General features: G+C 42.4%; 1 protein-coding gene across 1 annotated transcript in view; it reads left to right on the top strand.

Annotated features, from left to right (window-relative positions):
- The first annotated feature begins 3179 nt into the window (after positions 1–3179).
- Positions 3180–13347, top strand: part of FOXN3 (forkhead box N3) — a 398381-nt gene continuing 388213 nt past the window's right edge. Inside the window, exon 1 of the mRNA XM_023511511.1 lies at positions 3180–3314. The gene's annotated coding sequence lies outside the window, so the exon portion shown is untranslated. The remainder of the gene's footprint in view (positions 3315–13347) is intronic.

Genomic DNA, 13347 nt, shown 5'->3' with positions numbered 1-13347 from the left:
CGGTTGGGGTCACCACAACATAAGGAACTGTATTAAAGGGTTGCGACATTAGGAAGGTTGAGAACCACTGGCCTAGGATGGCCTCTCCTGTGGGAACTCTCTTCTCCTTACTCTTGTATCTATCCCAGTGAACGTCACCCACACGCTAATCCTAGCAGAGAGCCAAGAATGTCCCCAAGCTGGAAGCTAACAGGAAGTGGCGGTGTTACCTGAGGCTAGGGGCGGGGCCCTTGGGTAGAAGGCTCAGCCAGAAGCGGTGCAGCGAGAGATGCTGTCAGAGGAGAGAAGGAGGCAAGAAACTCTCAGGCCTCTGCCTTCTTACCATCCACTCTCCCTCCCAGGCCCCTTATAGGCCATACCCAGCCCCCAGCCAGCTAGCTGTCCCAGGACTTCGTGAAATTCAACTTGCCAGAGGCAGCTTCTAGCAAAGGGCAGGCCTGAAAGTAGCCTGGAAGACAATGGCTCAGTACTGGGTTAGTTGGCATTGGAGTATAGAGTACCAGTGACATGATGTTACTCTAGTATTTTCACTTCTGTGCCACAATTGTCTGTCTGTCCATAGGCTCCATATGACAAGGAGCACCTTGAGGAATTTGTTTATTTTTTCTAGAACAGGACCTTCTTAACATTTGGTGCATACACATTTGGATGAATGAATGAATGACAGTTTCTTCTGACTAGTAGCTTTCCGGCTGGCTCTAGCTCCGAGGAACTGCTCACCACCAGCATTTCTTTCCAGCTTCTCATCGCCTCTTATTGGTGCTAAGAGTGCTTTGAGCCCAGCATTTGCAACATTTGAAGGCCACATGCATGGTGTGACTATAAAGTAATTAGACCAGTTTTCAACAAAGGGATCAAATGAATTCATCAAGTTAAGTTTTGCGTGAATCCTTCCAAGTATTTCCCCTGGAAAGACTGAGCCATCTTCCAATGTCTTTGCCATCTCCGGCCCCTTTCCTTATGAAAAAAATGAATCACTTTTCAAAATAAAATGTTTTCGGTGTAAAATACCACCCAGCCCTTCACCTGGTGGCATTTTGGTGGGTTGGGGGGCATCATCAGAGAAGTTACATTTCCTTCCAGCAGTGATGACTTTACGAGGGGTGCAGGAAGGCAGAGAAGTGAAGCACTGGAGACCCATCAGACCTCCCGTGATCACCAGCTCTGGACAGAGACTCTTTGGATCTCACTAAAAGGCCACCTTGTATCTGAAACACATTGCGTTTCCAGGGTTTTCGAGGCCTTTCAGCCTTGGGGCTGCACAACTTGAGAAAAACTTTACTCTTCCAGGTGTAGAGTTAATTCTTAATCTCTGATAAAAAGCAAAAAATGTGTGTGGGTGATAGCGGCATTGCTCAGCCTCAGAGTTTTAAGTCTTCTGTCTGTGAAGGGGCCCTGGACAGCCCCAGGACAGAAATTTGACCCGTGTGTGTCTCACTAGCCATCTTTTTCATTTAATGGAGACAGAATTTTTTTTCAACAAGTTTCATATTTCCATGCTGGTGAATTACTGCTGCTGACCCAAGAAACCTACCTGTGTCTTCACTCTGGTTATTTCATTTTCCACAATACTTACAGAAAAATAGTGGGGAGGTTAAGTGGTGTTCTTGAAAAAGCAGGCCTTTTTGTAAGTGGAGACCAGGGTTGGGATTCCAGCTGCTCTGATCATTACTTGTGTGATCCTGGAGAAGTCACTTCACTTTTCAGCACCTTCATTTATTTTTTTTTTGTTTAATAATTTGGGATTATAATATCTATGTTCTCGTGGAGGAGCAGTAGAGAACATATGGATGGATGTGCAAGTGCTTGGAAGACTGACAAGTGTAACATATTATAACTGGTTCTTTGCGTAGATATAGGCATCAGAAAATGCGCCTTTGATGTTTAATTGACACTAAAAGTCTCCCATTAGATTTTTTTTAATCTAAAATCGGAAAGGGGGAGGGCAAGGATACTTTTCAAAGGGATGTTTTCTGCTCCAAAAATAGAATTCAGAAAGCACATATTTGATTTTCTTTTTGGTGTAAACCACAGCACCATTGTTGCAGTCTTACAGAATTGTGACCTTCAAACTTTGTGATATCAAAGACTGAAAGAACTCCCAGTCTCGAAGCCTTTCAAACAGGCTTTTCAAACTAAACCACTTTTATTTTGAACTAAGGACTAATAGAATTGTCCTCTTAATTGAGCACTTGCAAGATTAAAAGTCGCTTTCCAGGTGGGTTTCAGTAAGGGAACGTGCCAAGAGGTTGCAGAAAGCCCCTCTGGGGGCCAGTGAGGGCAAACTTATAGGAGTTCATGTAACAAACACTCTTCCTCTGCTGTGAAAGAGAAAGCCTTAACGTAACAGTCGTCCTGATTGTACACGAGCTGATTTGTGTATAAATCTGGGATCATAATTTACTTTCACTTTACTGATTTTGTGAATTTTCGCATTTGTTTTTAATTTGTAATTAAGTTTTCTCTATGAGGCACACCATATGCCACCATTAATTCTTTCTCGTTGATTTCTTAGGCGGTACATGAGTGCATATTTTGATGCAATTTTTGAGGTCTTTTGAAAATCAAATGACGACGTGTTCAGCCATATGGGGCTTTGTTATTTAAAATAGCATATTATAAAGTAAGAGAAAGCAAAATGCAAAAGGACCTGTCAAGGGGGGTCGGGCGGGGACATATTGGAAAACGGTTGCAAACATTGTCTTGAACCCACAAATTGTCAAGCTTTTTTGCTTTTTCAGCGGTATAGCCTGGAGATCTGCCTTAATGGATCTCATACCGTGTCTTACCTTCTGTGAACGTCTAGTGTCACAAGTGCACCGGGCAATCCCCTGCCTGCCAGTTACTCCCTAGGCTCTGGACTCGGGGCTGCAGATGCTCACAGCTACCTTCTATGAGTTCAGTTGTAGCCAATGGCTTTCTCTTAATACCTTGCGCCAGGATTTGACATCAAGCTCTGGTTCGCCCGCGCAGACCGTGGCCGCTTTCGAAAGGGGCCGACGGGTCTGTGGGTGTCACAGCCCCGGGCTTCGCGCCGCTCGGGAGCTGCCGGCGGCCGTACGTGCGGGCTGCAGACCGGGCCTCGGGGCAGGCGCGGCGCGCACTAGGACCCAGCAGGGCTCCGGGCCCGGGGTGGGAGCCGCGCCGCCGACCCCGGGCGGGCGCCGGGCTCAGGAGCCGGGGTTCCGGCCGCGATCGGCTGCAGCTCGGCCGGGAGACGGCGCGACCCGGCGGCGGGGCCACCCGCGAGTCCAGCGTCGCTGCAGCCCCCCAATGCGGCCGCGAGAAGCAGCGGGGGGGGCAGGCCATCGAAGGTAACGAAAATGGGGCTCATTTCCTGCCTCCTAATCTGCTCTTGTTTAGCATTGTCATGCGAAGCCCTCGGCGTTCAGCCTGCTGCATTTTGGGGCACCCTTTGATTTTTTTTTAAGGTGTCCGCCCCCATATTTCCACCTGGTTTCAGATTGATTTATAGCCTGCAGCCCAAATGAGAAAGATCCAGGAATGGCAAGTTGCTTATTTTCATTAGTTTTGTCTCAAAAGTAAGTTCATTTAAAAAAAAAGAAAAGTTTCTCAGGAATTTGTGGATAGTTGTTTTTTAAAAAAAATTTAAAAAAATTGGAGACAAATAGGTATTCATAAAAATTATCAAATAATTGATGTAATTTTGTTAATTACTTCTAGAGAAGCCCACTTTTGTGGGCTGCCCAGGCTTTACTTTTATTTTCAAGGAAGAAACGTTGTTAAATGTGGAGTTTGGGTGGGCAGAGTTCACGGCATTGCTGTCGCAACTGTTTTGCTATCAATTATAAACAGTGTGTCAAAGCTACAGGCAGTTTAAACCTCTTTTGAAATTCTGTAACTGGTTATCCTGATATGACATATACAGATGAGAGTTTTCCGTTGAGGGCAGTAGGAGTATTTTCTCTTTTTGGAGAAACATTGTTTTGAGAAGAAAACCGTGCTTACTGGCTGGGGAGGCTTAAGAGACTATTTTTCAGGCTTTGTCTATGCTCCCGGAATGACATTTGGGGAAGGGAAACATATTCTTTCTCAGGCGCTTTTAATTGTGCGGTTATTAATTTATTTAATTTATTAGTTCCAATTGGTCAGGCTCAGGGAGCCCTTCGTCACAGGCTGTGCTTAAGGTGACACATTTGCTAGCAGTTGGGACACATGATTGCAAATGTAAAATGTGCCTTCTCTGAAAGGACTGGTCTCCTGGAAGCTCCCATGTGGAGCTGTTGTAGGCAGGGAGCGACCGGCTCATTGAGGAAAAAGGGAATCGTTTTCCTTAGCTAAGGAAGACATCCTGTTCTATTCCTTTTGTTCCCTGTTTTTCATTGATCGCCTGCTCTGCCTTAGGAGAGCAGCTCAGAGGGTGCAGAGCTCTGAAAACTGCACAGATGACTACAGCCCACTTGAACTCTCATACTGATTGGTCAGTTAGATTGAGACTTAGGAAAACAGACACCCCAAACCCTTTTTTAAAATTGTGCTGTAATTTCACGCCAGCCTTCTTGTGCACAGATTTCTGCAAGGTCGATTTTGCAGATTCTGAGGCAGTTTGCTCAAGATACCTTTATGTTTAATTTTTTGTTGTTGTTTCTATCCAGATAAAGTAGGCCATTTTGGTGGCAAATTTCTTTGCAGACGTCAGCTACGAGCCTTGTGGATAGACACATCACTTTATAATGCATTCTCGATGATTTCTGCTCATAAGTTGTAGAGTGCAAAGTTGTTCAACTTAGAATAATTTTTCCTAACCATTTTTTGATCTGAGTATTTAAATAGCACTCTCAGCAGATGGATGCTTAACTGTATCATTACTTTGATAATTTAAGTGCCTTGTGCATTAGCATGTTTCATGCACTAAATCTAAGTGTGTGACAGAGATAGAATGAGACAATAAAGAACAAACAATCACAATCAGCTTGCACACTATCATGAGAAATTGTGGCATCTGCTTTGAGGAGAATGCATTTCACATCCCAGAAAAAGGGCACTCTTCATCACATAAGAATATAAATTAGTAAACATTTTGAAATATTGTATCTATAAGACAAAATATAAGGCCCATGAACATTTGCATTTGAGCCTTCAAAGCGTTTTCATTAAAGAAGCACCGTCCCCGAAGTTGTTCAACGTATAAACACTTTTCCGATTGGCTTAAACATTTAGACACAGGAAGTGGATTGTATCTAATAACCGATGAGTGGAGACATGGTTGTCATGGAAACCGAGAAGAGTAACTCCACCCCCCCACCACATATACATACTCTCCCATCACCACCACTTAAAACAACAACAACAACAACAACAACAACACAAACAAAACCTGCATGTCATCACAGATGCCTGGAGAACATGTTGGCTTCTGTAAGCTTTCCCACAGCATCTGTTGAAACCCGAGCCTGTGCCTGTCAAATCAAGGTCATTTTACAACAACAACCAAAAATGCAGTCTCCTGGATTTCATAACTGTGTTTTTTTTTTTGGTTGAAAATATTTGAGGAGAGAGCCTCAAAGCTAGAATGAGCACCCTTGCTTACTTTGCATTTTGCTACCTCTGAGTTGTGCGAGGGAAGGCTAAGATGAATGTATCTGAGCGCTTAATTGTGGAATCTAGCTGACTTGTATGTCTACTATTAACTCTTCTTAGAGCCCTAGAGAACAGAATGTTATCTAGGGATGAAGAGACATCTGGGGAAGGTATAACCAGGCGTTTCTATTCGCAAGGAGGTTCAAAGTGGAACTGAAGCAACTAAACTTAAAGACTTGTGGCGTTTTGGAACCTTGCTCCCAGGCAGCAGGGTGGGGAAAACTGAAGACTGTCCCGTGCTTTGGGGAGTAGAAGGTGGAGAGTTTTCAGTAGCGGAGCAGGGAGAGGAAAAACTCCTAAGTGGAAATCAGAGCTGTTTCAAAACTGCAATCATTATTATTCTTCAGTTGACTTAGAAAAGATTCCTCCTTTGTGGATGGGAAAGAGTGCTTTAGCTTTCAGAATAAGTGAGAGGTTTCTAAAATCAAAGTTGCAAATATTTCCAGTGTCTTGGTAATGGTTTCCCTGAGGAATGTAAAGAAAGAAGGGACCTTTGGAGGCTGCCCCACCCCCACCCCATTCATTTTCCTGACTGGAAAGTAACTGAAGAGGCCTTGTCCTAAATTTTGACTTTGAGGATCAACATTGAACCTTGTAAATATGAAGCAAATGCGTTTCTTAACACTTTTCTGATCTTGTCAGTGGAAGTCTTCAAATTTTAAGTTCTTGATATTCATTTAGAAATGTCTTCCTTCCGATCATGGTAATTTATCGTATTGTATTGCTTTATCTTCGTCGGAAATGGTCAGGTTTTTTTTTAAACTTTGCAATTAACAGTTTGATCTTTTTTAAAAGCAGCAAATATCCCTTGTTTTTCAAAAACTAATTGCAGGAGGAAGGAGGGAGAAGTCCTAACTATTTTCATGTTTCTTTAATATCCTGCATCTATATCATAGGAAATATAGACTGAGAAGCTGCATAGCATTGTTTGAATGATGTAGCATACATTATACGGTTCCATGTTGTCAAATATTTAACTGATTGGGACTTGGTGAAGAAGATTGAGCTTAGGGGCACAACTGGTCTCTTAGCAAAGGATTTCCTGTAGGGAGCTTTCTTATCTGCAAGTGTGTTCATTGGCAGGAAACATGTCAGTTGCTTGTTTTTACAAACTGAAGGAAATGAATGGGATTTTTAGCTTCTAGACTCTACCTTCATTCTCCATTGTCTTACAAATAATTTGCTCAGAAAGCTTCATTTCTAAAGGGACTTTCGAGAAGTACAATTAATTCACTCCAAATCATTGGCATGACTGTTTATTTCTTTTTTACTTTGGGATTAGAAACATCGATTGTTAGACTACCATGTATGACTTATTTTACTAATACAAATGAACAAGGTGTTCAATAAAATTCCAATTCATATTCGTGTGTCAGACAGTTATTCACATATTTACTGAAGCTGGCATTTTTGGATGGTTATGCCAAATTTCTAATAATTGTTCCAGAATACTAATCAAATGCCAGTGTCGATTTTGGAATAGCTTGGAGAGGGAAAGGGAGAGCAGCGGCTTTATTCTTCTCTTTGCTTATAACAAAAGGTCCATAAAGAATACACGTCAGGTATGTATCAACCTTGAGGTGGCAAGGAAAAAAAAGTTTGGGGCAAGTAGGCTAATGCCTCTGTAGAGTATATACATGTATGAGAAAAACAAATCTTAACTTTGAAAGGATTTACTGTGCAAAAGTCTGGATTATTGTTTGGAAGTTGAAGATAAGTGTATTTTAATTGCTTCAATTCATGTATGTTTCCGAATGAGGAAGCCATAAAAAGGGGAAGCTTCTTTAAAGGAAAATAAGTACATAAACCCCCATTTGCAGGGGACCCTGGTAAGGGAGGTTCGAAGTGCCTGGGGAGGGAGAACCACTTATTGCGATGATTTTCGCAAAATCTTGGTAGACATCGTTTTTGTTTTATATTTAGCACTAAATGAAATCCTGTGCAAGACTCTAATACATGAGTTAAACCAGAGCTGCTCTGGAGGAGGTGGGAACCCAGAGCCTCTCAGGCACACCCTAGAACTCTTTCCCCGGTGAACACAGTTTGAAAGCCACTGCTTCTAAAATATTCTCTAAAGAAGACCCGAGAGAATTGCTTGCAGAGTCCTGGCACCTGTTAGGTAGAGAGAGAAGTTTTGCCTTGACAATTTAGGAGGACTTTTGTGTTCATAGTGAGCAGGAAAAGTCAGCAGCGGGTACTCTAAGAAGCAGATAGGCATAAGTCCTTTCCCAAGTGTGAAAAAGTCCCGCTCCAGTCATAATGGGCAAAGGGCAATGGGTATTTTTAGAGGTTCCTTATAAATTATAGACACATCCCATGGAGGGGCTTGAGAAGAGTTGGCTATAATCTTACTGGAATGCATAGAGTTATTCTGGGACCACCTCAGCATCTGCTCTATCACTGTCATTCTATTAGTCAGTGAAAATAATTTCATATTAAGTGTCATTTGTAAAATGAAAGTTTGTCGAGCTGTATAAATCTGCTTGGCAGACTCAGAGTGTTTTGAGTGGTGAGTAAAATGATAACACACAGATGATATTTGAATGTCATCAAATATATTCACATTATCGCCTCTGTTAGGAGATTGTACTGAAATGGCAGCCTTGAAATCGGGATCAGTTCTTCTCTTTACATCCCAGAAGCTACCCGTCATTAAGGACTTCTAGGGGTGGCAGACAGAGGAATCCCATTTAGTTTCCCTCTCGATTTTCACAATCACTGGATTCACGTATGCATGGGGATGGCGGTAAGGAGAAATTAGCGGAAACTTCAGGCAAACCGTGGTAGAGTTGTGCTTCTTATGGCCACAGCCAGCCTCCCCTGTAACTTCAGGCAAACCGTGGTACAACCATGCTTCTTATGGCCACAGCCAATCTCCCTGCCTTATTTCTTGGAGGCTGCCTGGTTGAGACATCTATGTAAGGAGAAAGGATAGACCCCTCTGTACATTCTCCTACTACCTTGATTGTGCTTGCTGTGTTTCTACTACCTGCATGGGGCCAGAGGTGGAGATTAGAGTAATAGTATTCCAGGATGCCACCAACCCTCCAACAATTATGGTGAGGCTGAAACTAGAATGAGCACAAAATGGTTGTCTATGGTAGTGGATGCAAATGGTCACGGTTAACTTTCCTTGCAGAATTGTGTTGACTAAAGCTTTTCATGTTTAGGCTATATGAGGCTATCTCATTCCACCTCCCACCTGCATTTCAAAGAAGAACAAGTATGTGCAGCCTTAGAAAACCAACAGAACCATCCCAAGGCATATTCAGGAAAATAGAGAGTACTTCTTTGGGAGGCAACATTATACTCTCATGTTGTTGGGAACTGTGTTTTTGTTCTGAAGGATGCATGCCAATTACCAGGATGTTGCTGAGGTGTACTTAGTACCTTCACAGAGGTTCACAGAGTAGCAAATCCCACTTGGAGAGGGGTTTTAGTATATTATACAAGTTTAGATTTTAGATAACCTGAGAGATTTCTTTGCACTCTGACATTTTCTGATTTGGCACAATTAATACTTTTGTAGCTTTTAACATAAGAGCAATTGCTACATAAGGACTGCTTAATAAATGTCTGTAAGTTAAGACCATCATATTGTTTCTTGTGACTAGATTTAGCCTTTAGAACAGTCTCTTGAAAAAGAAAGAAGTTGTCTTGGCTAAGTTTGGCAATCCTGGGTGATATAGATAAGTCACGTCCCACTGGTAAGGGGTTTTCATTTATCAGGTGCCATTCCTTACATTATTTTATTTGATTCTCACATGAATTTAATAACATTATTATAATAACTGTGATAATATACATTAATGTCCCATTCTACAGATGAAGAAATCAAGGCAACTACGTGCCCAGAGCCACACGTTCTTTGGTAGCTAACAAGTTTTCACCCTCAAGTCCCCTGACTGCAAGTTCCAGGCATTTTCTACCCCATGACCGTCTCATCCCTGGTACTTGTGTGTTCTAACTGTTTCTATTCTGAGGTTGAAGACTTCCCCTTCTACCCTTGAAATGGAGTCCTCTCCTGGGAAAAAGTACGGAGTGGACTGGGGTTAGCACTTTGCTTCTTGACATCCTGTGTCCCACCTCAGTGACTAGAGGAACGTCATGGTCCCTTGTCCGTGATCGTTTTACTTCATTTGTCTCCGTCTTTCGGAGTTTCCTTCATCCACCCCTGAGCACATTCACCTACTTGGTAAATGAAAGGTCTTGAACACAAGGATATGATTTTCCTGAATTACCCAAATATTATACTCAGTCTAACTCTTGGTGGCATTGCTAACTCACAAAAACAGGTTTCCTAGGTAACATTCACTTTTATAACTGGTATAAACTACTCAGCAAACTCAAGGGTGCAACATTACAGCGACATTTCCTTGATTTCTTTCAGAATAGAAACACCTGTCTTAACTCATCATATTAACAAGATCTCCTTTTGGGGGGCCCCTCATGGTCCTAAATTATAAATCCCATGTGGGCTTATAGAGATCAGGTTGGGGTGGGGTTCTGTTGGACTTCCTCATCTAGTCCGGGAGCTCTGGTCTTGTACTCGTGTAGGGGAAAATTATGAGTTGAATCATCAGTGCGTCATTCCACTATGCCTAGTATACACGGCCAGTTGGAACCAGCAATGGAACAGATGTAGACATGTCCAGTGAAGTATGTCTGGTACTTTCTAATTCTCTTGAAGAGTTCAGGTGAATGATGAACTTGATGGAACTAATTCAGATTTCACAGGTATGATTTATATATTTCACATGTATGAAATTATTTTAAAGAATTGATTGAAGGAAGTGCTAAAGACATGCCTAATATGTACTCAAGTACAAATCATCCACACATTCATTCAGTGAACACCTACTGTATACCAGGAACTGGTGATAGGGATACAAAGGTGAAGAAATCACTCCCAGGCTACCATCTGCTCTATAATGCTAACTGGCTTCTTAACTGGAAATATCCCCAAATGTCACTCTTTTGAAGTTCATATTTTACGTGGATATAGATAGATTAAAGTGACACCCTCCTGAGCTCCTTTCTAGGGGTATTATGCCTTTTGTTTTAGTTTGGAAGCAGTCCCTGCAAGGAGATTCAGGGTGAATAGTTTACTTGAGTGAGGGTCCCAGGAAGACACCAGCATGGAGTCTGGTGGGAGATGAGGAAGAGAAATCAGCTTATAGTGCTTGTCCTACCAGGTGTCACTGTGGGCAGCCCAGTGGGACATGTCAATTTCGGCCACTGGTTGAGGACTGCTCTCAGGGAACATTAATTCCAGCACTTCAGGTCTGCATGCAAGATGCTTGAGCAGATTTCGGCTAGAGAAGGTTCTTGGAGACTTTTTGAGGTCCTTGGTAGCAGCAGGAGGTTGGGCTGGTGTAGGCGGCAGCCAGAAGACGACGTGGCCGGCTCATTGGAGGCCTCTGCTACCACTCTTTATTCTTTAGCTCCTTCTACAGCCTTGGAACTATATATATTTTAGAACAATAAGAAGATTTAATCGTTCTTTGAACTTCAAAAATGAATGAAGATCTTGGTAGAGTGGTTTTTCAGTCTAAAAGTACAGGGGTGTAAGTTCAGAAATCTAAGCGTTCAAGCACAACTTTACTATAAGGGCAGTCTCTTCCTGCTTTTTTCCTCTGTTACAACCATCACCCTAGTTTCCCAGGTGAGAAAACTTGGACACCCAATAGTTTTGCATCCCACATGTGTAATTTTTCACCCGGACTCCTTGTAACTTCTTTGAAATCCACCTCCCATTCATCTTGATGCTTCACTCCAAGAACACTGCAGGTGGCCTTGAGGGTGCTCTGTCCCCTCTGGCTCCTTTATTTCCTCTATATCCTTGAAGACTTCTGTCCTTAAAACATTCTCAAAATATGGGCTTTGAAGCGAGACTTCCTGTTTTCAAACCCTGTCTCTGCCACTTACAGCTGTGTGACTTTAGGCAAGTTACTTAAGCTAAGACTCAAGTCTTCGGTAATATTTCCATAAGTAATGTGGAAATAAAACTCAGTAATGTGGAAATCCTGAAGGGATTATTGGGAGGGCTAAATCATAGAGTCCCGAAAAGCACTTGGCACAGAGCCTGGCGTGTAGTTACAGCTCAGATTGTTGTAGCTATTTTTATTGTTGTTAATGTTGTTATGTCCCTCACCTACTAAGAACCTAGGAAGGCTCCTTGTTGCCCACCTTACCACATAGGCCTTTGTCTGCCTAACTTTTAAGTTTTTCCATCATCTGGTCCTACCCGTTCCTGCTCAGGGAACGCTCCAGGATCCCTCCTTGCTGTGGCCCTTCCAGCTCCCCTGCCTTTGTGCCTCTTGTTCCCTGGCCACAACCTCCTCCTTCCTCCATGTTGTAGAGTCAGTCCTTGTGTCCACTTAAAAACGATTTATTCCTTTTGTCTATATCGAACCTTCCTCCCCAGCACACACCCATTGGTTATCAAGAGAAAGAATACTAAATTTTGACTGCACCCATTTTTAAACTTAGTTGGATCTGAAAATCCAAATAGTCCCTTAAGATAATTCTGTCTTCTTGGGAAAGCAAAACATATTCCCTAATGTCTCATCTACCCCATCCACATTTCTGTGGGGAGAGATGTCCGGCACCTCTGTTCTTGAGGAGGAGCAAACTCAGGTCCTTAGGCTGGGTGGCCTGTGCTCTCAGGGGCTGGGTGTCTTGCCCCTGGCTCCTGCTTGTTCAGCCATCCCAGTGGTTAATGTCTGTGGTTTTCTAACATGTAGGCCAGTCTAGTGGTTTTCAAAGATCCATAGTAAGATACACTTAATCTGTTCTGGAACTAGAGAAAAAACATACATACACATTTATTGATACATTGTACATGAGATCTCATTAGTGCATGTATCCATGTTTACACATGGGTAAATGAAACCAGAATTCTAGGAGACATTATTATTCTTGTTAGGCTTTTGATGCTCTCTGGTGTATTCTATTCTATTTTAATCAAGGAAAGAAACACTAGTTAGGGCCCCCTAAGTGACTCACAGTTTGAAAAAGAAGTTAGTCTGATCATCCTCTGGGCCTTATCTGAACCCGATGTGGCAGTCCCTGCTGACCTGGTCTCACCTTAGTACTCACTGGTAGCAAACTGAGTGGTAGCCACCCCCTCATCAAGCCTGCCTGCCTGGTGGTCTTCGCCTGGAGTCCCCTCCCTGGCTTCGGCAGGTCCTGAGGCAGGCTTACTTCTCCCCAGCATCCTAATGCTTTTTGTTGTTTCCAAAAGTGACCGTATCAATTTATATTCTCATCTGTAGTGAATAAATGTCTCTTGTCTCATATTCTCACTGATGTTTAATAGTGTAAGACTTTAGCATTTTTGTCAATTTAGTAAGTGTGAAATCTCATTTTAATTTTAATTTTATTTTTCTTCGTTATTTAGAAGCTTGAGTTTCTCTTCATATGTTTATTAGGAGTAGCTGTTTGTTCATTTGTGAAGTATCTATTTGCCTGTTACATCACAGTCTGGAGTCTACCCAGAACTGATTTTTGTGTATCGACTGAGGTAGGTGTATGGTTATTTTTTATACCATACCCCCCAATATAATATATACATTATAGATTCACATATTGCAGCTATACAAATATTGTATATACACATCTATTGTGCATATGTATAAACATATATGCTGTATATGTCTTTTTGTAAGCCTATAGCTACACTTTTTTTTTTTTTTGGAGACAGGAGCCTCAAGCTGTCCCCCTGGGTAGAGTGCCGTGGCATCT

Source organism: Otolemur garnettii, unplaced genomic scaffold, assembly GCF_000181295.1.
Source record: "Otolemur garnettii isolate 467f Iridium unplaced genomic scaffold, OtoGar3 scaffold00020, whole genome shotgun sequence".
In the NCBI taxonomy this organism is placed as follows: Eukaryota; Metazoa; Chordata; class Mammalia; order Primates; family Galagidae; genus Otolemur; species Otolemur garnettii.
Note: the sequence above shows the minus strand (reverse complement) of the source record. Positions and strands in the feature narration are given on the sequence as shown.